The sequence below is a fragment of the Cetorhinus maximus genome, chromosome 4, assembly GCF_964194155.1.
Source record: "Cetorhinus maximus chromosome 4, sCetMax3.hap1.1, whole genome shotgun sequence".
In the NCBI taxonomy this organism is placed as follows: Eukaryota; Metazoa; Chordata; class Chondrichthyes; order Lamniformes; family Cetorhinidae; genus Cetorhinus; species Cetorhinus maximus.
In genome coordinates, this window is record NC_135882.1 from 63,557,931 (window position 1) to 63,580,378 (window position 22,448).

At 42.7% G+C, this 22,448-nt stretch overlaps 1 protein-coding gene and 1 long non-coding RNA gene across 4 annotated transcripts in view; one reads left to right on the forward strand and one right to left on the reverse strand.

Annotated features, from left to right (window-relative positions):
* The window catches only part of LOC144679644 (lethal(3)malignant brain tumor-like protein 4), a 392,935-nt gene that overhangs the window by 347,123 nt on the left and 23,364 nt on the right, over positions 1 to 22,448 (forward strand). The window lies entirely within an intron of this gene.
* Positions 1 to 22,448, reverse strand: part of LOC144679647 (uncharacterized) — a 142,090-nt gene that overhangs the window by 75,745 nt on the left and 43,897 nt on the right. The gene's annotated exons all lie outside the window — the stretch shown is intronic.

A 22,448-nucleotide genomic window follows, 5' to 3' on the forward strand; every position in this document is an offset into this window, starting at 1 on the left:
CTCCAAGTCCCAGCCTAGTATGGCTATTCCACCAAACTCCTGAAAAGTTACACCAGGAGTCCACTAGAACAGCCATAGACTTTCAGCCCCACAAACTCAGTGATTGGTGCTTCCCCAGAACAACAGTAAAACTTATTTATGATGATGCAGCAGATACTAGGCATGGCTGCAAAATACAATAGTACTGTGTTGTTTTATGTCAGTAACATTGCACATTCATGAAACATTGAGGTCATTTTGACTCTCCTGATTTTCAATTACACTGAAGTTAATAGAAATAAAAATTTCCTAAATGCTAAAAGAGAATTAACATGATTGCACACCAAATCATCAAACATAGGTATGAGAAAGCAATATATGCAGTTGCATACAAAATTATTTTGTAGAGATGGGGAACTCAATTGGGTGGATTGCAGCATTGCCTGTTTTCTAAGCTGGCAGTGCCATTTTGATTCCCAAGCTAATTGAGATATAGGAAACAGCATGTGTAGCAACATCTACAAGGCTGGTGCCTAGGATGCCGAAGGGATTCGATGGGGTGGTGGAGAAGCATTTTGTCTACTTAAGTATCAGTTTGACTCAATGGTAGCACTCTGATTTCAGTCAGAGTTTTGTGGGTTCAAGCCCCAATCCAGGACATAATTTAAACTGACACTACAATGCAGCACTGAAGATGTCTTTTGGATGAGACATTGAACTGACCTGTCTAACAGTTCAGGAGGATATAAAAATCCTATGGCACAATTCATAGAAGAACAGGGTCTTGTCCAATATCCATTCCTTAACCAATAGCAGATAATGTAATTGTTTATCTAATTGCTATTTGAGGGACCTTACTGTGCCCCAAATGACGGAAGTGTTTGCCTACACAACAACAGTGATTACTTATCAAAAAGCAATTCATTGGCTGCAAAGTATTTTGGGCTGCCTGAGAAAGCGAATGTGAGTGCTTTCTTGCAACTTCAGCTGATGAGCTTATGTCTACTTTCAAATCAACGTGTTTTAGTTATCTGAGTCTGCTGCTAACACTGAAGAATGGAATCCCATGGTCCAAGAGGTACAAGAAACAGAACTAAATTCTCTGGACATGGAGCAACATAACCAACCTCTATTGTAAAACACGTCAGAAGAACAAGGAGTTTCTGTTACTGACAGAAACCCATGTACCGCGGAAACAGACTTCCAAATACTTCAAATTGAAGGATAAATTAATGAGAAATGATAACATAAGAAAACAAAAGTGACATCACAATCCTGACTCATTGCCCATGGCTGATCCAAACTATACATGTACTTCAGATAATTATGCAGTTTTCTCACCGTAATAAGTACAGTGACAAGACTTAATTTGACAAAGCAGTGACAGATAGCTCTCACTTCACAGTTTAAATTGTGTAATATGTCCCAAACATTTGTCCAAAGATACTCATATAATAAAGCATAATACCACAGATGGTACATTATGAAGGATCCTTCACTCAAATTGAAGTCTGTGTTTACAAAACTGGCACTTCTCTCACACACATTTAACAACGGTCAGCATTTTACATGGAGGCTGTGGCAATCCAGCCCCATGTGGCCAGGAAGCCCGGAGCTGAGTCAGTCCATTAATTGGCTCAGGCAAGAATTCCACCCCCATCTGGGAGGAAGTTCCAAATTGGTCACTCAAGGGCCTCAATTGACCCAAGGGAGAGTGGGTTGCCTTATGCCTTCCCCATTGCTTTTAAAATACCAGCAGAAGTAGGTAGACAACGGGCATGGCACCCCACCCACCTCCCCACCATGCTACTCAATTTTACTCAGCCCCCCCACCTGCCAGCCCATTCTGGAGTGTGGGGGTGGTGGGGAAAGGCGTAAAATTCCAACAATGTTTTTCAACTGTGGTTGCTGCAACAGTAATCATGTATTTATTTCATTTCGACTTCACTTAGACAGGGGCTACCGCTTCTGTGCATAATTGAGAGAGTGCAGCATTGGTGGAGACATCCTTCAGTTAAGATATAGAACCAAGGCTTGATTTACTCTTGTAAATAAACATAACACTAGCAACAATGGGGTTACTATTGACCAGAAACTGAACTGGACTAGCCATATAAATACTGTGGCTTCAAGAGAAGGTCAGAGGCTGGGAATTCTGAGGCAAGTAACCCACCCCCTGACTCCCCCAAGCCTGTTCACTATCTTCAAGGCACAAGTCAGGAGAGTGAATACTCTCCACTTGCCTGGATGAGTGCAAAACTGAAGAAGCTCAATATCATTCAGGACGAAATAGCCTGCTTGTTCGGTACCCCATCCACCACCTTAAACATTCATTCCCTCCACCACTGACGCACAGTGGCAGCAGTTTGTGCTATATACTAGATGCACTGCAGGAACTCACAAAGGCTCCTTCAACAGCACCTTCCAAACTCACAACCTCTACCTCCTAGAAGGACAAGGGCAGTAGATTCATGGGAACACCACCACCTGTAAGTTCCCCTCCAAGCCCCACACATTACTGACTTGGAACCATATCGCCATTCCCTCACTGTTACGGGATCAAAATCTTGGAACTCCCTCCTCAGCAGCGCTGTGGGTGCACCTGCACCAGATGGACTGCAACAGTTCAAGATGGCAACTTATTAGCGCCACCTCAAGGGTAACGAAGAATGGGCAACAAATGCAGGCCTTGCCAGCAAAGCTCACTTCCCATGAAAGAAAAAAAACCTATGGCATTATTCTAACAATAACTAAAAACTTGCATTTGTAAATAGGGTTTTAACCTCACGCCTGGTGAAGTTACAGCAGGATCAGCTCCCAGCCTATGGAAAAAATGTACCCAGGTGCTTCATGAAGGACCCTGAACCAGAAAGAGGGATTTAAGAAAGTTCTTAAGGGAGGAGAAGGAAGGAATTCCAGAGAGTGAGGGCTAAGTTTGAAGGCACAGCCACCAGTTTTGTATAAGGAGAAAGAGGATAAACAAGAGACTGGAGGCTGGAAGACTGGAGATTTTGTGGGGAGGTGTAGGACTGGAATAGGTTTTAGGAATGCACTGCAGAGACTTAAACATAACCATGAAAATTTTAAATTTGAGATGTTGGGGGACCAGGAGCCAATGTAGGTCAGCGATGATGGAATGATAGACAAGCGAAGCTTGGTGTGGATTAGAACACATGCAGCAAAGTATTATAATGTCACGTCTCACTGCAGATAGTGCGCTGTAATATCAAGCCCCACTGTTCCCCGAGCCGTGACAAATGTGAAAAAGTTTGATCAAACCACCAGATTGCCCCAGTTCTACTTAACTGTTTAATTTAGGTTAACAGAATACAAGCACCAGGTTTGTAAACTTAATAAGTAAATAACTGTTTATTGAACAAACTGTCATTAACCAGTGGCAAAAGAAAGAAATATGACCTGTTAATTTCTAACTCTGTAACCTAAACTCTACCCCTTCTTAAATCCCTATATACACACATACAAGACACATAAGACACACAGAAACATGGATTTTAAGAGTGGGATAAAAAAGTCCAATAGCACCAACTCTGGAGTACAGGATTCAATGGGTTGATTTTGATCGATGTCTTCCAAATTCCTTTCTGTTGGTTTTGATGACACGAGGTGGTCTTCCAGCACTTTCAATATTTAGTTCACTGGTTGAGCACTTTCCTTTCAATGTCTCTAACAGTGATTTTCCCCTTTGCCTCTTGACAGGGGTTTTCAGAGAGAGAACAGGTTGTAGAGATATGAGGAGAGAAAGCCAGCTGGCTATTATTGTGGAATTACTGGAATCTTCCACACACAGGGGAGGGAGGTTTTAGGTCTTGTTCCTTTCAGGCTAGGAACTATTCAGCTGCACTGCTCTCACACAAAACCTGGTCAGGAGTCAATTAAACATTGTTGCCAGGCAGCTTCCTTGGTCCAGGACTCCTTTCTGGCACCATACTGTCTTTTGTGGCACACTCTGTTCCACGACTGCAACATTGTATATATCCCTCATCCTTTTCTAGTGGATATGTCTTTCAATCTGCAACCATTGTAATTTTAATCCCCAGTCCAACAGAAAATGAAAAGATATGTTCTTTACAACAGTCCAACAGAAATAAAAAGATATGTTCCTTACAGTAAGCTGAAGCTTATGGGGCATGGCATGGTCAGGAGAGAACTTAATGACGAAAGGAAACCATGAGTTCCTCACACATTAAAGGAAGGAGAGAAAGTGGTTAAAGAAGAAGTTGGTAAGCGAGAAAAAAAACATGGAGTTATCTTTGACCAAAGATATGATCCTTGAACGGAGAAGAGGTAGAGTTTGATGTGGCCTAGCCAAATCTGGTGATGGTTGGCAAAAGCAGTTGTGTGCCAGATATGATATGCTCAACTATAAGAAGATCTTGAATATTGTCCTCTTTCAAAACTTTAACAAAACTAAGTACTTTGAGATTAATTCCGATAAGGCAAACATTGTGCTCACTTAAAGTTAGAGGAAGCTGTGATGAAACCTCTGATTTCTTGCTGGGTCTTGCTTCCATACTAACCCAGAAGAGGATAGCACCCTGGGGTCCTTTCCCAGAAGGGTAGAGGCAGCAAAGGTGCTTCTTGCAACAAATAGTGGAAACTTTGGCTAAAACACACGGGGCAGAAACTTCTGCCTATCGGGCGCGCCAGCCGGGAGCGGGCGTGGCCGGGCACGGAGCGATAGCCGCCCGCGATCGGCTGCATGCCACCATTTTATGTGGGCGGGCCAATTAAGGCTCGTCCAGTGTGACACACGCCCAGTAGCACTCAGTGCTGCCTGTGCAGGCGGGGGGAGAAGGGAGAGTCGGGGCCTGTGCTCTTTCGCGCATGCGTGCGAAAGAGTGCAGAAATCTCCCCGAGGCACAGAGCTGCCTCAGGGAGATTAAGTTCAATCTGAAATTTTAAAATAAGGAAAGATTGAAATTATTTAGACAGTGTCACATGAGCTGGGACATGTCTATGAAATATGTTCATGAAAAATGCGAAGGCCAACCTTAAGGTTGGACAGGCAGCCCTGTCAATTAGTTCAATTGGTTTATTAATGGTCTTAACAGGCCTTTGACAGTTCGGCAGGTGCGCAGCCGCCTCGGGCGTGCGCCCGCCATGTAAAAGATCAGAATGACGCACGGTGATGTCGGAACGCATGCCTGATGTCACCATGCGTCATTTTATGCATCGGCGTGCGGGGCCCGCCCCTGCACCCCAAAGAGAAAATTCTGCCCATGTGCTGCTTCAAGTTGTCCTTTTCATATTAGCTGTGATGCACTTAAGGCAAGACCTAAGCCCCAAGACTAGGCCAATTTTCATGAGCAAACAATAAACAGATGAGCAGGGCTAACATGATGGCTGTTCAGAGAAGTCAGAGAATGTCCATGTAACTTTACGGCGTGACCCTTATTAGCATGCAGTGAGTGGGAAATGTGTGCTCTATTGGCAGCTCACCAATTTGGAAGTGGGAATTCAGGCAGTATGGCTGCTTCTCAGGGGCCTTGTGAAATAACTTAAAGGAAAAGCGTATATTATGTGTGGCACAGATAGAAGCAACATAGTGGAGCAGCAAGCAACACAGGTTGAAAATTCAGAACAGCAAGCATTTTCAAGTCACTTAAGGTAAAAAAAAAATCCACATGCTATTACAAGAAGAAAAGCAGCTGAGAATCCGGTATATATTGCTCTAAATAGACGCCTCCTGACTTATATTACTCATGGCTGGTGGACAGGAATGGGAATTAGGTTGTCTGGCAGGGCAGGCAGAAAAGGGTCAAAATGTTGTCACTTGTCCATACTTACATGTTTCAAGCAAGAGATCTAGTCACAAAAATTCAGGTCTGCCTCAAAATTACACCACAAATAACAGCAGCGTTATATGGGTGAGAACATAATCGTGTTATTTTCGAACTGCTACTACCCTGTCCCATTTTTGAATATGAATTGGGCAGTAGCGGGATGTTCATTGCCTTCATAGTGTTGGTAATGCTGTTAACTGTCAGGGCTTCCATAATTCTTCCCTGGATATTTGTCCTTCTGGATTGTATTGTATCTCTCAGCTGACCATTATGAGCTATGTCAATCACCCTTTATTCCAATGACATTGAATTAGTAGGCTTTGGAATAGTAGTATTTACATAGTTCAAGCATGGCTAAGTAAGAATGCTGCAGTGCCCTAGAATGGGGAGGAAGGGATTGGGCTGAGAAGTATTCAAATCCTTTGCTAATTATCACTGTCTTGGTGATTCACCTTGGTGTCTCAATAAATAAAAATTGATAATGAAACAGTTATACAGAAATGTTATGAAGCTTAGCATATACTGTCTTCGCCTTAAGAAACCAAGGCGTTGGGCTAGTACCTTAAATTATGACATTCCCCATCGTGGTAAAGAAGAAAAGTTAAATTAGAAGGTTGTGATTAGGTAATGCCAAGCTGAGTTTCAGTAGCCTGAACACTGCTTCAGGAGGGAAAAGACTGAGGTAGGTAAGTTGTTCCACGGAATAAGTTAGAGTGAAGTCAGTTTTGATTACAACATAATCGAGATGAAGGATAGGGGAGGATTTTAGGTAACACAGAAAAATGCCATTTTTGCAACTTAAAAGGAACAATGTGCAGTAGTCAGAAAGAATCTCAAAAACATCCTTCCCAGCTCGTAAGGCTCTAAACCATTCCCACACTTAAAATGATAAATCTCAACACTGGAACTGAGCTAATCTTATGCACTATATATTCATCATTTCACTAAACCAGGAAGAAAGTGAGAACCTGTGCCTAAAATATAAAGCTATTTACTGGAAACCAGCTGTAAACTCTCAACAGGATTTATTCTAATAGAGGAACTGAACATGTACCTTTATTTCTGTTTAGGTGGAAACAATTAATTTATCTCAGACAAAACTGATTAAAAAAAGCAGGATTTTTAAAAAAGTAGCATTAATAGGAGTGTACATTTCTCACTGCTAGGTGAGAATGTATTGATTCATTTCCATTATTTATATAGTGAAAAAATGATATTGCTCCTTTAAAACTTTGACACTAATTTGTAAGTATTTCTGTGGTATTTCATGTTAATCATTAAGAATTTGTGTCATTTATAAAAATATTTGCATTTATAAAGCAATGGATGACTATAATTCTGCAAGGCCCCATTCCCTGTACAGAGCCTGGTAATAGTAGATGTTGTAGGGAGATGGAAGTACAGCATTGTAGCCTGATTTTCCAATCTGTGCTCTCCATTACCAAAATGCTGTGTTGGGAGAAAATTACCCATTTATTGTGCAACAATCACTAATTTGTAAGCAAACATTTTTTTCTATTTTGGCTGAAATGTAATTACAACACTGGCCTAAGCTAAACAAGAAACATTATCAATGGCACAAAATTATTTATAAATAATTGATTGTCATGGACTGTGTATTCTGGTGATTTTATGTTCAGCAAGTTTGAGGTATCTGTTATTGTTTGGGTTCTTCCATTTGTTGAGAATGACAACCCTGAAGCTAAAATAGAATGTACTAGGTTTCATATGAAACTCTCCAAAAACTGATGTAGACCTTGAACTCACAGCCAGCATGGACACCTATTTTTACAACACTAGAAATTAGCTATTCCTTATGCAGAAGAACACTGTTGTACAGTCACTAACTGATAATCTGAAGGAGTACAAAAGAGATTTAACATGTTATAAATGTGAAGGATGCTGCTCTCTATGTTCCTGCAGGTATGTAGTTCCTGCAGTGTTGGTTAATGAAAGAACAGTACTTACAAGAGGATTCTGAGTTTCTGATTCACAGCAGACAAGAAAGATGAGCCATTGTCTACAGTGAATTTATGCATCTCCCCCAAGGCTCAATTCTGTCAGCTACAAATGTGCACCACTGAGAACTCAGTACTACAGAAAGCCAAGGAAAGTATAGAAAGAGGAGGAATGAAATCAAAAAGGAAATTAGGAAAGCAAAGAGAGGGCATGAAAGGATATTGGCAAGGAATATCAAGGAGAACCCAAAGATGTTTTATCAATAAATTAAGAGTATAACTAAGGAAAGAGTAGGGCCCATAAAAGACCAAAAAAAAAACGATGTGTGAAGGTGGAGAATGTGGTGATGGTTCTTAATGAATACTTTGTGTCTGGCTTCACACAAGAGGGAGATAATGCAGACATTGTAGTTAAGGAGGAGGACTGTGAAGTATTGGATGTGATAACTGTGGGGAGAGAGGAAGTATTAAAGGGATTAACATCCTTGAAAGTAGTTAAATCACCAGGGCCAGATGACATGTACCCCAGGCTGTTAAAAGAAGCCAAGAAGAAATAGCAGAGGGTCTGACCATCATTTTCCAATCCTTACTGGATATAGGTGAGGTGCCGGAGGATTGGGGGTCTGCTAATGTTGTACCTTTGTTTAAAAAGGGAGCAAGAGCTAGGGACTAAATAATTATAGGCCAGTCAATCTGACCTCGGTAGTGGGCAGATTATTGGGATCAGTTCTGAGGGACAGGATAAACTGTCACTTCGAAAGGCATGGATTAATCAAGGACAGTCAGTACATCGCTTTGTTAAGGGAAGGTCGTGTACGACTAATTTGATTGAATTTTTTGAAGAAGTAACGAGGAAGATTGATGAGGATGTTACAGTTGATGTGGTCTAACTAGATTTGAGCATGGCTTTTTACAAGGTCCCACACGGTAGACCAGTTAAAAAAAATAAAAGCCCATGGCACCTAGGGGAATGTAGCAAGCTGGATACAAAATTAGCTGAGTGGTAGGGGAAACAGGGTAATTGCTGATGGATGTTTTTGTGACTGGAAGGCTGTTTCCAGTGGGGTTCCACAGCGCAGAGAGATCATTGATTAGGGGGCATAGATTTAAAGTGACTTGTAGAAAGATTAAAGGGGAGATGAGCAAGTAAAATTATAGATAACCCAAGGATGTTTTAACAATACATTAATGCTAAAAGGTTAGTTAAGGAAAAAGTGGGACCTATCAGAAATGAAGATGGAAACTTGTGTGTAGATGCAGAGGCTGTGGGAAGGGTTTTGAATTAATATTTTGTCTCTGTGTTTACAAAGGAAAGGGAGGATGTAGATATAGTAGTTCAGGATGAACACTGCGAGATATTGGACAGGATAATCATAAAGAGAGAGGAAGTACTCGAAGGGTTGAAATCCTTGAAAGTTGATAAGTCACCAGGGCCAGATGGATTGTTTCCGAGGCTGCTGAAGGAAGTCAGGGAGGAGATAGCAGATGCTCTGAGGATGATTTTCCAATCTTCACTAGATACAGGGGAGGTACCGGAGGACTGGAGAAATGCAAACGTAGTTCCATTGTTTAAAAAGGGATCAAAGGAAATGTCAAACAATTATAGGCCAGTTAGTCCTACATCAGTGGTGAGCAAATTAGTAGAATCAATCCTGAGAGACAGGATTAACTGTCATGTGGAAAGGCAAGGACTAGTCAGGGATGGTCAGCATGGATTTGTTAAAGGAAGGTCTTGCCTCACAAATTTGATTGAATTCTTTGAGGAAGTGACAAGAAGGGTTGATGAAGGTAGTGCAGTGGATGTTGTGTACATGGATTTTAGCAAGGCATTTGACAAGGTCCCACATGGCAGATTGGTCAGGAAAGTAAAATCCCATGGGATTCAGGGTAATGTGGCAAACTGGATAAAAGGTTGGCTATGTAACAGGAAACAAAGGGTAATGGTTGATGGATGCCCTTGCGAATGGAAAGTTGCCTCAAGTGGTATTCCACAGGGCTCGGTGTTGGGACCCTTGCTGTTTGTGTTATATATTAATGATATGGACGTGAACTTGGGGGGCATGATTGGGAAATTTGCAGATGGCACAAAGATTGGCCGAGTAGTGGATAGTGTAGAGGATAGCCATAATCTCCAAAACGATATAGATGGGTTGGTGGAGTGGGCGGTAAAGTGGCAGATGGATTTTAAAATAGAGAAATGTGAGGTCATACATTTAGGGAGGTCAAACAGTTACAGGGATTACACAATAAATGAGAATATACTAAGAGTGGTAGATGAAGTGAGAGATCTTGGCGTACAAGTACACAGGTCCCTGAAGGCAGCAGTTCAAGTAGACAAGGTTGTAAAGAAGGCATATGGAATGCTCTCCTTCATTGGCAGAGGTATAGAATATAAAAGTAAGGATATAATGTTGGAATTGTATAAAACACTGGTGAGGCTACAACTGGAGTATTGTGTGCAGTTCTGGTCACCACATTACAGGAAGGACGTAATAGCTCTGGAGAGAGTGCAGAGGAGGTTTACAAGAATGTTGCCAGGGTTAGAAAAGTGTAGCTACGAAAAAAGATTGGATAGGTTGGGATTATTTTCTTTAGAACAATGAAGGCTGAGAGGTGATTTGATTGAGGTGTACAAAATTATGAGGGGAATAGATAGAGTGGACAGGATAAAATTGTTTCCCTTGGTGGAGAATTCTAGAACCAGGGGACATAGATTCAAGGTAAGTGGCAGAAGGTGTAGGGGGGAACATGAGGAAGAACTTTTTTATGCAGAGGGTAGTGGGTGTCTGGAATTTGCTGCCCAAGTTGGTGGTAAAGGCAGAAACTCTAAACTCTTTTAAAAAGTACCTGGATCTCCACCTTAAGTGCTGTAAGCTGCAGGGCTATGGGCCGGGTGCAGGAAGGTGGGATTAGAAAGGGCACCTGGGTGTCCTTGGGCAGGCATGGACAAGATGGGCTGAATGGCCTCCTTCTGTGTTGTAACTTTTCTATGGTTCTATGAGGAAATGTTTTTTCACCCAGAGTGATGTGGGGGTCTGGACCACTCTGCCTGAAAGGGTGGTGGAGGCAGAAACCCTTAACTCATTTAAAAGGTGGCTGGATATGCACCTTAAGTGCCATAACCTGCAGGGCTATGGACCAAATGCTGGAAAGTGGGATTAGGCTGGGTGGCCCGTTTTTCAGCCGGCAGAGGCCAAGTGGCTTCTTTCTGTGTGTACACTTTCTATGTCCCTTCAAACCTAAACTACAAGCTTCTAAAACAGTTTTTTTAAGGCTGGCATGCAGCCAGCTTATGCTTAATGCAAAAGTTTGCAGCTAAATCCAAATCTAGAATGTTTAAATATCCCAGCACCTCATCAAAAGTCTCATCATTCCGTAATACATAATGGTACATGTCAACATATTGGGGAAATGCAGGTCATTTAAGGATCCAATTAGGACTTCAATTAAGGTTCAAATAGCATAGTTGTGGGAATTTTAACTTGGGTGAAAAAACTGTTTTAGAAGCTTGGGTGTGTGCAGGAGTTTGAGTGCAGGTGAAGTGTGAAATCCAAGAATGATGAGAGCATGTTGGAAAGTCAGCTCCAACCCGACAACTTCTAGATTTAACTCCACGAGTCTGCATGTGCAAAACCCCCAGGGGAAAGGCAGATTGTCAATTTCACTGAGAACAATATTAACCTGGGTTATCCAGTTTATCTTTAGTTCAGTGGATTTCCCAGGCTTCCCAGCAAATGAGGGGCTGAAGCCACGATAGGGAAATATGTCAATAAGTACTCAGTACAGTTGCTTTCTTACCTAATTGTGCGGAAGAATTTGTTCACCGTACTTGTGCTAAAAAGTTACTTTACGCACTTTGGAGGTAGATACACATTGGAGGTGCGGAGGTCTGTTCTGCTCAGCTTGGGTGCCGTTTGTGCTATGTTCTTTCGGACCTCAAATAAATACTAAGATAAATACCAAAAGTATTTGGAGCTGCACCAGTAGCAGTGGGGACTGCACCAGCAGGGGCAGCACCAAGAACAACAGAACCTGCACCAGCAACAGGAGAAAGGAGGTCAGCAGAGAGGTGCAGCTCACAGGAGGCCATACTGTACAAACAGGGTGAACAGCAGAGGATATGCTTCCTTGACATGTTAGAATACCAGTGTCTGAGAAGACTCAGGTTATCATGTCAGGCTATGGTAGACAAATGCAACCTGTTGGAAGAAGACCTGCTGCCCCATGGACCTGGTGGGCTACGCCTTACCAGTGGCTGTCAAATTCACCACTACCCTCAACTTCTTTTGCCTCAGGATCCTTCCAGAGCTCTGTTGGAGGCATTTGCAGGATCTCACAGCAGCTGAAGGTGGCTTTCTTGACAGGCCTGGCAACTATGCCAACTCTGTCTGCGCTGATGCAAGCCAGAATGATCAGGCACCCAATTTTGGAGCTCTGGCTGGCTTTCCACAGATGCCAGGTGTCGACAGCACATACACTTAGCAATTAGGTCTTTTAAGGCCCCAGTAGATCACCCGAGAATATTTGTCGACTGCAAGGGCCTTCATTCCATCAATGTGCAGCTGATGAGCAATCACAGAAAGATCTTTTTGCTGTTTTGGGCAGCTGCCATGATGCCTTTGCCCTGCATTTACCCTCACTGATCTCTTCTCACCTCAAAGCAGTGTTACTGGCTAGCTCTCAGACAGATGTTAACCTTCTTACAGCCAGTTGGTGAAGGAGGCAATCAGAAGTCAATCTTTACTCAGTTTTAGATTTATTCACAGACATTACAAGTGTATAGCTCCTAGATCTACAACCAGCACCAGTGTCAATAAGTGTCTCTTTATACTCTTCTGATTAATCAAACCAATAAAATAAACAAATTAACAAATTACCCTTGTTAAAGGGGTATTTTTGTATTACTTAACTACAACAGAAACTTATTAAATTAAAATAACATTTCCCAGGGTGATGCACTCCTGCCCCTCTAGTGCTCATCAGCCATGGAAAGAGTGCCTCTTGATATGCTCTTTTAATTACCAGTAAAATATACTAATTGACAAATTAACAGCCCCTTAAAGGGGCACTGTAACTAAATGACAAAACTTTAAAGGAAACTTATTAAATTAAAATAATGTTCCCAAGGCTGATGATGTACTCCAGCCCCTGCGGCGTCCACCAGTTGCAGAAGGCCACACCGCATGCTCCCTTGCCCAGGGAGCTGAGTGTCTCTTGATATGTGCACAAGTGATTATCCAATGAGTACCACCACCTGTATACGCTTAACCTTAATTTACATACAAACATGCAAATATACAAATTAGGAGCAGAGGTAGACTTCTCAGCCCCTCGAGCCTGCTCCACCGTTCAATAAGATCTTATTGTAACCTGAACTCCACATTCCCACCTATCCCTGATAACCTTTCACCTTGCTTATCAAGAATCTATATACCTCTGCCTTAAGAAGATTGAAAGACACTGCTTCCACCACCTCTGTCTTAAATGGGCAGCCCCTTATTTTTAAACTGTGATCCCCCCCTAGTTCTAGATTCTCCCGCAAGAAGAAACATCCTTTCCTCATTCATCCTGTCAAGACCCCTTAGGATCTTATATGTTTCAATCAAGTTGCCTCGTACTCTTCTAAATCCAGCAGATACAATCCTAACCTGTCCAACCTTTCCTCATAAGGTAATCCACCCATTCCAGTTATTAGTCTAGTAAATCTTCTCTGAACTGCTGTCAGTGCATTTATATACTTCCTTCAATAAGGAGACCAATACTGCATGCAGTACTCCAGATGTGTTCTCACCAATACATTGTATAAATGAAGTATAGCCTCCCTACTTTTGTATTCAAATCCCCTCACAATAAACAATAACATTCTATGAGATTTCATAATCACTTGCATACGAATCTTTTGCAATTCATGCACTAGGACACCAAGATCCCTCTGCATCTCAGAGCTCTGCAATCTCTCTCCATTTAGGTAATATGCTTCATTTTTATTCTTCCTGCCTGCTCTGATCCCAGCCAATTTTAATACTGGACAAGTCAGATCCCAGAATGAAATCTGCCATGTTAGATCCTAACTTTGTTTTTTTTTATGAATCCGTGGAGGTCAGTTACTGAACACATTCACAAGAGTCTGCCTGTGTACTGTTAACACAAAGGATAAAATGTTTATTAAACAAGAAAAAATGAACATATTAAACTAGACAAAAAGGTTGGAAAGATTTCAAAACAGATACCAGAAAATGATTTAAACGCATACTTTCTTTTTATCCCAGTAACTCTTAACAGACACCAGTGAAGATTTACCACTGTCTCAACACCAAGGTTTCTTGCTTGGATTAGCTCAGTTTCAAACATTTTTCTTCCAGTGAACTTATGAGCATTCACTGATGTTTTACTTCAGCTGGGACACCCAAAAAACTACACTATACCTTCAGTCACTAAACTCACTGTTACTTCAACTTCAGAGCAAACATATGAGTTCCTTAAACTCAGTTCCCCAGCAGGCTTGCAGGATTTCTTGTTCAAGAGATTAGACGTTCTGCCTACACTTTCTGGTATACACATATTAACTGCCCACTCTTCTGTGTTTCCCTGTTTCTGTGTGTCTCTGGACACCTGTCGCTAGGCAAGTACAGTTTTTTGCTACTTTGTATTTTTAACTTCACTTAAATATTAACCCCTTGGTAATCCATCTCTTCACTTCAAGAGTTGTAAAATCTCATTAAAAATGCATGTATACAAACAGGGCCCCAGACTAACCAGCACTCAGTTCACAAAACTTTTAAATGAAAATAAAACCAGGTTTCATCTTCCTTAACACCCAAAAACAAAATATAAATTAAACTTAAAGCTGTACATTGTTCCTGAGGCAGCCAAAATGGTCAATTTCACATTTTCCCACATTATATTCCATTTGCCAGATCTTTGGCCATTCACTTAATCTATCTATATCCCTTTGTGGCCTACTTATGTCCTCTTCACAACTCCTATCTTTGTGTCATCAGCACATTTAGCAACTATACCTCCGGTCCCTTCAGCCAAGTCATTGATATAAATTGTAAAAAGTTGAGGCCCCAACACTGATCCCTGTGGCACACTACTCGTTACATCTTGCCAACCAGAAAATAATTCATTTATGCCTACTCTGTTTTCTATTAGCTAGCCAATCCTCTATCCATGCCAATATGTTACGCCCTACACCATGAGCTTTTATTTTCTGCAGTAACCTTTGATATGGCACCTTATCAAATGCCTTCTGAAGAAATAAGAAATTTACAAATGGATATGGACAGGTTAGGTGAATGGACCAAAATCTGGCAGATGGAAAGAATAAAAAGGTGACTTATTATTTAAATGGAGAGAAACTTCAGAATGCTTCAGTGCAGAGGGATCTGGGTGTCCTCGTGCATGAATCGCTGAAAGCTAGTATGCAGGTTATAAGAAAGGCAAGTGGAATTTTGGCATTTATTGCTAAAGGAATAGAGTATAAAAATAGGGACGTGTTCTTGCAACTGTACAAGGCATTGGTGAGACCGCACCTGGAGTACTGTGCACAGTTTTGGTCCCCTTACTTGAGGAAGGATGTAGTTGCACTGGAGGCGGTTCAGAGGAAGTTCACTAGATTGATTCCAGAGATGCGGGGCTTGTCTTATGAGGAGAGATTGAGCAGTTTAAGCCTATACTCGCTAGAGTTTAGAAGGATGAGAGGAGTTCTAATTGAGGTATATAAGATGCGGTTACGGGGCCTGTACACCAATTCAACAATGACCTCTTGCCTTTACCATTTCTTATCTCTGCCCAAACCGCTTCTACATCCTGCTTTCCTGAACTTAGATCATTCCTCTCTATTGTGCTAATCATTAATTAACAGAACCACCCCTCCACATTTTCCCAGCTTCCTGTCCTTCCTAAATGTCATGTAGCCTTAAATATTCAGGTGCCAATCTATGCCATTCTGCAGACATGTCTCTGTAATGGCTATCAGATCATACTTACTTATCTCTATTTACGCTATCAGTTCTTCTGTTTTGCTTTGAATTCTACCTGCATTCAGATACAGAGCCTTTAGTGTTGTCCTTTTATTATTTTTGTAACCTCTAGCCTTATACGTTGATTTATTCTTAGATTTGTACTTTCTGTCCCTTCCTGTCAAGGTCTATTTATCCATTCCCATATTAATACCTTTCTCTCTTGCCTTGTCACTACTGTTTGATTTAACACATCTTCCCAAATTTGAACCCTTGGCCCCACTATTTAGTTTAAAACCCTCTCTATTCCCTAGTTACGCAGCTCGCTAGAATACTAGTCACTAGGTGTAAAGCGTGCCAACAGTACAGCCCCCACTTTCCCTAGTACTGGTGCCAGTGGCTCATGAACCAGAACCCACTTCTCCCACACCAGCCTTTGAGCCACACATTCATCTGTCCGATTTTATTTACCCTATGCCAATTTTCACGTGATTCAGGTAATAATGCACACACTATTACCTTCGACGTTCTCCTTTTTAATTTAGTGTTTGGATTCTCATACTGTCTATGCAGAACTTCTTTCCTAGTTCTGCTTATGTACTTTCATGAACCATGACAATTGGATTCTCCCCCTCCCACTTCACGTTCCTCTCCAGCCCTGAGCAGATATCCCAAATCCTGGCTCCGGACAGACAACACAGCCTTCTGTATTCTCGCTCTCAGCTGCAGGGTACAGTGTCTATTTCCCTGACAATACTATCCCCTACTACCACTACATTCCTTTTTGCTCTCCCTGCTTGAGTGGCTTCCTGTATCAAGGTGCCATGGCCAGCCTGATCATCCTCCCTGCAGACCTCACTTGTGTCCACACAGGTTGCAAGCACCTCAAACTTGTTTGACAATTGCAAAGGCAGAGGCTCCTCCACTACTGTTTGGTTGGTCCCTTTACCTGCCTCACTCACAATCACACCCTTCTGCCCCACACCGCTAACCAAAACGGCTGACCCATTTTAAAAGGTGTGACAATCCTCTGGTACAGTTATTTTCCCCCCTCCCTGATGTTGCGCAGTGTCTGCAGTTCAGCTTCCAGATCAATAATCCTGATCCAGAATTCCTCTAGCTGTTTACGCTCTGCAGACATGCCCTGGATTACTTTGGCATCCATGGGCTCTCACATTCCACAGCTGCAACACAATACCTGTCCTGTCATTGTTGCTTATGTTATTTAGGTAATTTAATTTAATTACTTAATTAACTTAGAATAGTTCCTATGTATACTACAATTGACTGTACTTATTAAATGCTAGTATCACCTTCAAGTAGGAGATATATGTTTCTTAATTCCTAATTGGCCTACCAGTTACTCATCAATGAGCTCCTTCTGCTGAACCAAAGTAAGAAAAAAATAGAAAAGAAAGAGCAACTCTTCCCCCTCATCGAATTCCCCACTCACCAAATTCATATCAGCTCACTCTGTTTGCAATTTGCACTCTGTTTTCAATTATACAACTACCAAGGGATGGCTAATGACACCTCAGAAACCCAAAGAATGAGACCTAGAAGCAGTACACTGAACATTATGTCACCACTAGATGTGTCATCAAACAAGCTACTAGCATGTCGAAGTTGCATAGCTGAACAGTTCTGAAGGCATTCTTCAGCGCACACCAGCCAGGGTCTCCAAATGCAAGGTTTAGACCTGCAAAAGGCAAAAGGCACAGAGGCTCTTCTGACAATTCCATGAAAGGGAAAGAGGAGGTGAAGGGTGATATGGTCAATGCACCACCAGTGACACAAATTGTTGCACTCATTATTGGGAAGCTCACTTTGGTTTCACCAGTTACCCATCTAACAACAATATGCAAAAGCCACTAACACAAAGCAGTCCTGCAAAAAACTAAGTCTTCCTTTGACAGCCCCCACATTGCTCAGTGTCAGTTCAGGTCTTCACATTCATCATCACCAAAACTGAAAAGGCCACTTACCTGTCAGCAACCAAAAATGGGCAAGATGGGGACGTGTTCCAAGAAAATTTGTGTGGCTCACATATAAAACGGGAACAGAAAATTCTAACTGTGTATAACACACCCATTTGGATATCTTTGTGCAACTACAGACCTTAACTCTTTCTTTTCCTAGCACTTCTATATGGTGCAACCCCTGTAGCTTCAGCAGGGAAAGAGGTAGGCTGTTCACATCTCTGCTCTGACTACTATATCACTTTTGGCCAATGGCCTTTTGGTTTTGGAGCTCTGCCAAAGACTGCTCCACCTGAACCTTTGCAGGGACAGACTCAACTATCATAACACAGGGCAGCAAGTGGGGCACTGACTGGGGGGTACGGTGGGTAACAGATGGGAAATGGAAGCACTTTAAGCCGAGTGTCCACTTTCATGTCCCCTTTCATCATCGCATTTCTCACAGCCCAGCCACACCTCCCTGCTCACAATCAGCTGGAGAGCGCTCTGCTGCAGGCCAATGGCGCAATGTATGGCCAAGGCCAAGGTATCATCAGTTCTGTTTAAGGTGGAATTCATAGTGTGCAAGCCATTATTAAAAGCCTACGTGCACTCATGTGATTTTTGCGTTTACTGCCTCATCCATGTGGTCACTCTTTCCATGGACAAAGGCATCATCGCAAAGGCCTGAGACGTAATGCCATCTGTGCATGAGATGGACTCCTCCAATCTCTGCAGCCATGCAAGTGTGGCTGGAATACCTGCTACACATTCTCTGCTGCTGCTGCAGAGTGTTCTGTTCGTCAATGACCGCCGCCCCCACCCCCCACACCACCTTCCAAGATGCATCTGCATCTAGTTGAGGAGACCTTGAAGGCTCCTGTGCCCTCCGATGCAGACTGCACTGCTGCCACTTTCTCCGCTATCTGGTCCTGCTCACTTATGATGTATGAGTCACCAGGTGAAAACCTAGCTATCCACCTTACTTGTCCCACTGAGTATCTGAGCTGCTGCATGGACTACATGAGTCCTGAGACGTTGCACCCTTAGAAGGCGTGATTTCCTCTGAGGAATCGGCAGTGGCGGCGGCAACCTGGACCATTACCTGCAAAATGCACAAAGACCCTGTGAGAGATAAAAGACATGAATAAGTACTGTCAAGGCAAAAAAGTTTGGAGCTATAATTATGGACATGATCGTATTTGGGTGGCTGTTGACATCAAGTCAACATAGCGACTGTCGTACGCTGTGTGACTCTCTGATACATAATTCTGACACCAGGTAACTGAAAGCCCCATCTCCGACAGCCAGACACCCCGAGACTCCACTGAGCCTGCTCCTCTGCATTGGGTAGCTGTGAGATGGTTGGAAGGCCACCTGCGGTTCTCTGCCTCTCCCTCATGTTCTATGCTCTCTTCTGCAAGGGAGGAAATAAGAGACCAATGAGGTGAGAGTAATCCCCTGTATTGAACAGATGGATGGAGAGCATTTATTGAGGGTGATTATGAGGGAGAGATATGACATTGCATATGGATGAGGGTGAGTGTCAGTGATGGAGGGACAGAGGAGGATGTGAGTAAGTGCATGGACAGAGAGGGATGGGTATACCTGCAAGGTAATTTGGTGTGAGGAGTGATGTGCAGGAGTAGGCTTGAGAAGACAGAGTGAGGTGGTTGGGGTGATACATAAAGGATGCAGGGTAATGTACCATTGCTCTCACATTTCCTGCCCTGCCTAGATCATTGAACTACTTCCTACATTGTATCCAGGAGTCATGGCACCATGTTCCCACTGCTGACCTCCAATTTCTTCTCATCCCCAGCCTGTTCTTCCTCCCAGCACGAGGGAACAGAAAATCCCTCCGGATCCTCTCAGTCCAGCAGCACATCTAGGGAGGTGTTGCCAAAGTGGGAAGCAGCCATTTTCTTTCTACCTTCCATGACAACACTTTTGTGCTCATTCCCACCTCCAGCTGCTTCAATTTGCATATTTGGTGTGCCTTGGAAATAGCAGAGCTGAAATTACATCATGTGGCTCATCTTCATGCCCGCTGACGTTAATGGCCTTCAAAACTAGAAATCATATGTTAGTGCACTGGCTGGGTCAAAAAAACACTTAATATGTGCTGCACTTGCTTCTGGACTTCCTGAACACTGCCTGGCCCCCATGCCCCCAGCACATCACTAACTTAAAATCCAAAACAAAAACAGAATTACCTGGAAAAACTCAGCAGGTCTGGCAGCATCAGCGGAGAAGAAAAGAGTTGACATTTCGAGTCCTCATGACCCTTCAGCAGAACAGCCCATTGTGTCTATTATTTATGATATTAGCAAATGAAAAATGTCTGAGGCATCAGGTTGACGATTTGACAGTAATATATGGGATATTTCAATTGCTACATGATATCATTGGCTGATGGCGATTTCTGTAGAAGGTACTGCTGTCAATTTCATTAATGTCAAGCTGAGGATTTTTGTACAAACATTGTCAGATTACATTAATATCTTAGTAGTTATACTACAGATGACAGTCTGAAACTCAATCATACTGAGTTACAGGATAAGTTATGCCTACTGTGTCAAAGGATCTCTGTGTGTATATTTAAATACTCCCTGGGCAACACATAGTTAATATTAGGAGGATGGGAAACTCACTTTTCCATAACGTCAGAAAGATAGAAAAATAAGTTTATCAAGTCCTGAGAAGGTTCTCTCTGCAGCGGGCTGGAATTATAGTGTCACAGTGCAAACTTCAGCCTGGTGTGAAATTACATAACGGAGGTGGCCCAGGGTTAATATCTTCTTTAAAATAGCTAGCAAAGCAATTACCTCTAAATAAATTAAGTCTTTGTAAGCTAATACTTGCACAGTGCAAATTCAAGGACAAACCAAAACTGAAAAGGGATCCTGTAATGTAAGACCAACATATTTAACATACTTACATGTAAGGGCCAGGATCAGTTGCTATAGCAGACATGTTACTGAATATATTGCAAGACAGTGGCCTCCGTTCTAACACAGTTAATGTTGTATAGTCACCAGAACACTGCAGATTGGATTTCTGATGTTAGGTATGAGCTAATTGCCTTGGCAATTCATGGATGTTTTGACAGAGGCCTTTTCCCTTGGGGTCCCCCTGTCTGGAGCACCAGTGCTTGCTGCTTCTTCACCTGCCACAGGCAAAAGACGCCTGAGGCCTCAGTGGATTTGCTGCTATCCGTCACTTGCTGAGCCATCACGTGGAATGTGGTAATGGGGTCTGGAAAGTGGTGGTAAGTATCCAAATGTAAAGTGACTTGCAATGTTCTCCTCATCCTCCAGATGTCACCAGAGACTTAGTTGGGAATGTTAACATGGAAGAGCGCGTGAGATTAGGTACGGGTGAGATGTTAAAGTCGGCAAAAGGTGAACACTTTTGGAACCAGGCTCCAATCCACCAACTTCCATGTTTAACTCATGAGTGTTAAGCTGGTTGCGCACAACCTGCTCAAGTAAATGGCGCATCCACGGATTTCCCAGGCTTCCTGAAGTCAAGGTGAGCATACAACAACAATTTACAAGGCTGATTAAAGAACATGCAGATACTGTAATAAATACTCAGCGTTCAAAGCTGCGTCCTTACCTACACATGGGGAAGGGTTTGTTCACAGAACTTTTGCTGAGAGTTTACTTTCTACACTTGGAAAGTTTTCTGAATCAGACGAAGATGCTCTGAAGAAGTCATACAGACTTAAAATGTTAACTCTGTTTCTTTCTCTCCACAGATGCTGTTAGACTTGCTGAGTTTTTCCAGCATTTTCTGTTTGGGCAGCGCTTTAGTTGCTTTTGATGGGACCTCAAATGAGAAGCAATACAATCAGCACCAGAAGTAACAGCATGCTGTTGACTGAATTGCAGCTGGACATCAGCGAGTGGAGCAGCTGAGGGGTGCAGCTCACAGGAGGGACCACGCGCAAAAGCAGAGTGTGCAGGCAGAGCCAAGCTTCCTTGACCTGTTGGAACAGGAGCACTTCCAGAGGTTCACATTGTTGCTTCAGTTAGTGGCAGACATCCTTAGCCTCCTAGAAGAAGTCTGCTCCCTGATGGATCTGGTAGCCCACATGTTACCAGTCACTGTCAAAGTGATCATCGCCCAGAATGCTTTTGCCACAGGATCCTTCTAGGACTCAGCCAGAGACATATCCAAGATCTCCCAGTCGGCAGCGCGCACTGTTCTGTTGTTTGCCAGGGCTTCGCCTCTGATGATTTTTTTTGCGTGCTAGCTGATCCCCCACAGGTACAGAGCATCATCGCCTACAAATACACAGCAATCCATGCATTCCCAAATCTATCAGGTTTGTTTATGAACTGAAAGGGTTTCCACTCCCAACAGTATTCTGACGATGCCTAATCACAAAAAAAATTATGCGGATACATGCAAGATTCCCAGGAGATTGCATGATAGCATTTGTCTTATAACAGTCCAAAATTCCTGACCACTTTGGGCCTGGAAGCAAACTTAAGAGGTGACTGTTGGGAGACAAGAGATACCCCCTTCAAACCTGGCTGATGACACATCTGAGAAACCCAACCAGTGAAGCCCAGGAGCATTACAATTAAAGCCAGGTGAAAGGTGTGTCATTAAACAGTCGGCATGCTCAAGGTGCATTTCAGGTTCCTGGATACTCCTGGAGACACCATTCAGCATGCACCAGCCAGGATGTCCGGGAAGGTCATGCTGTGACATGCTGTGAGGATTGGAGCTACAGGAGCAACAAAGTGCAGAATGCACATACTTTGCAGATGA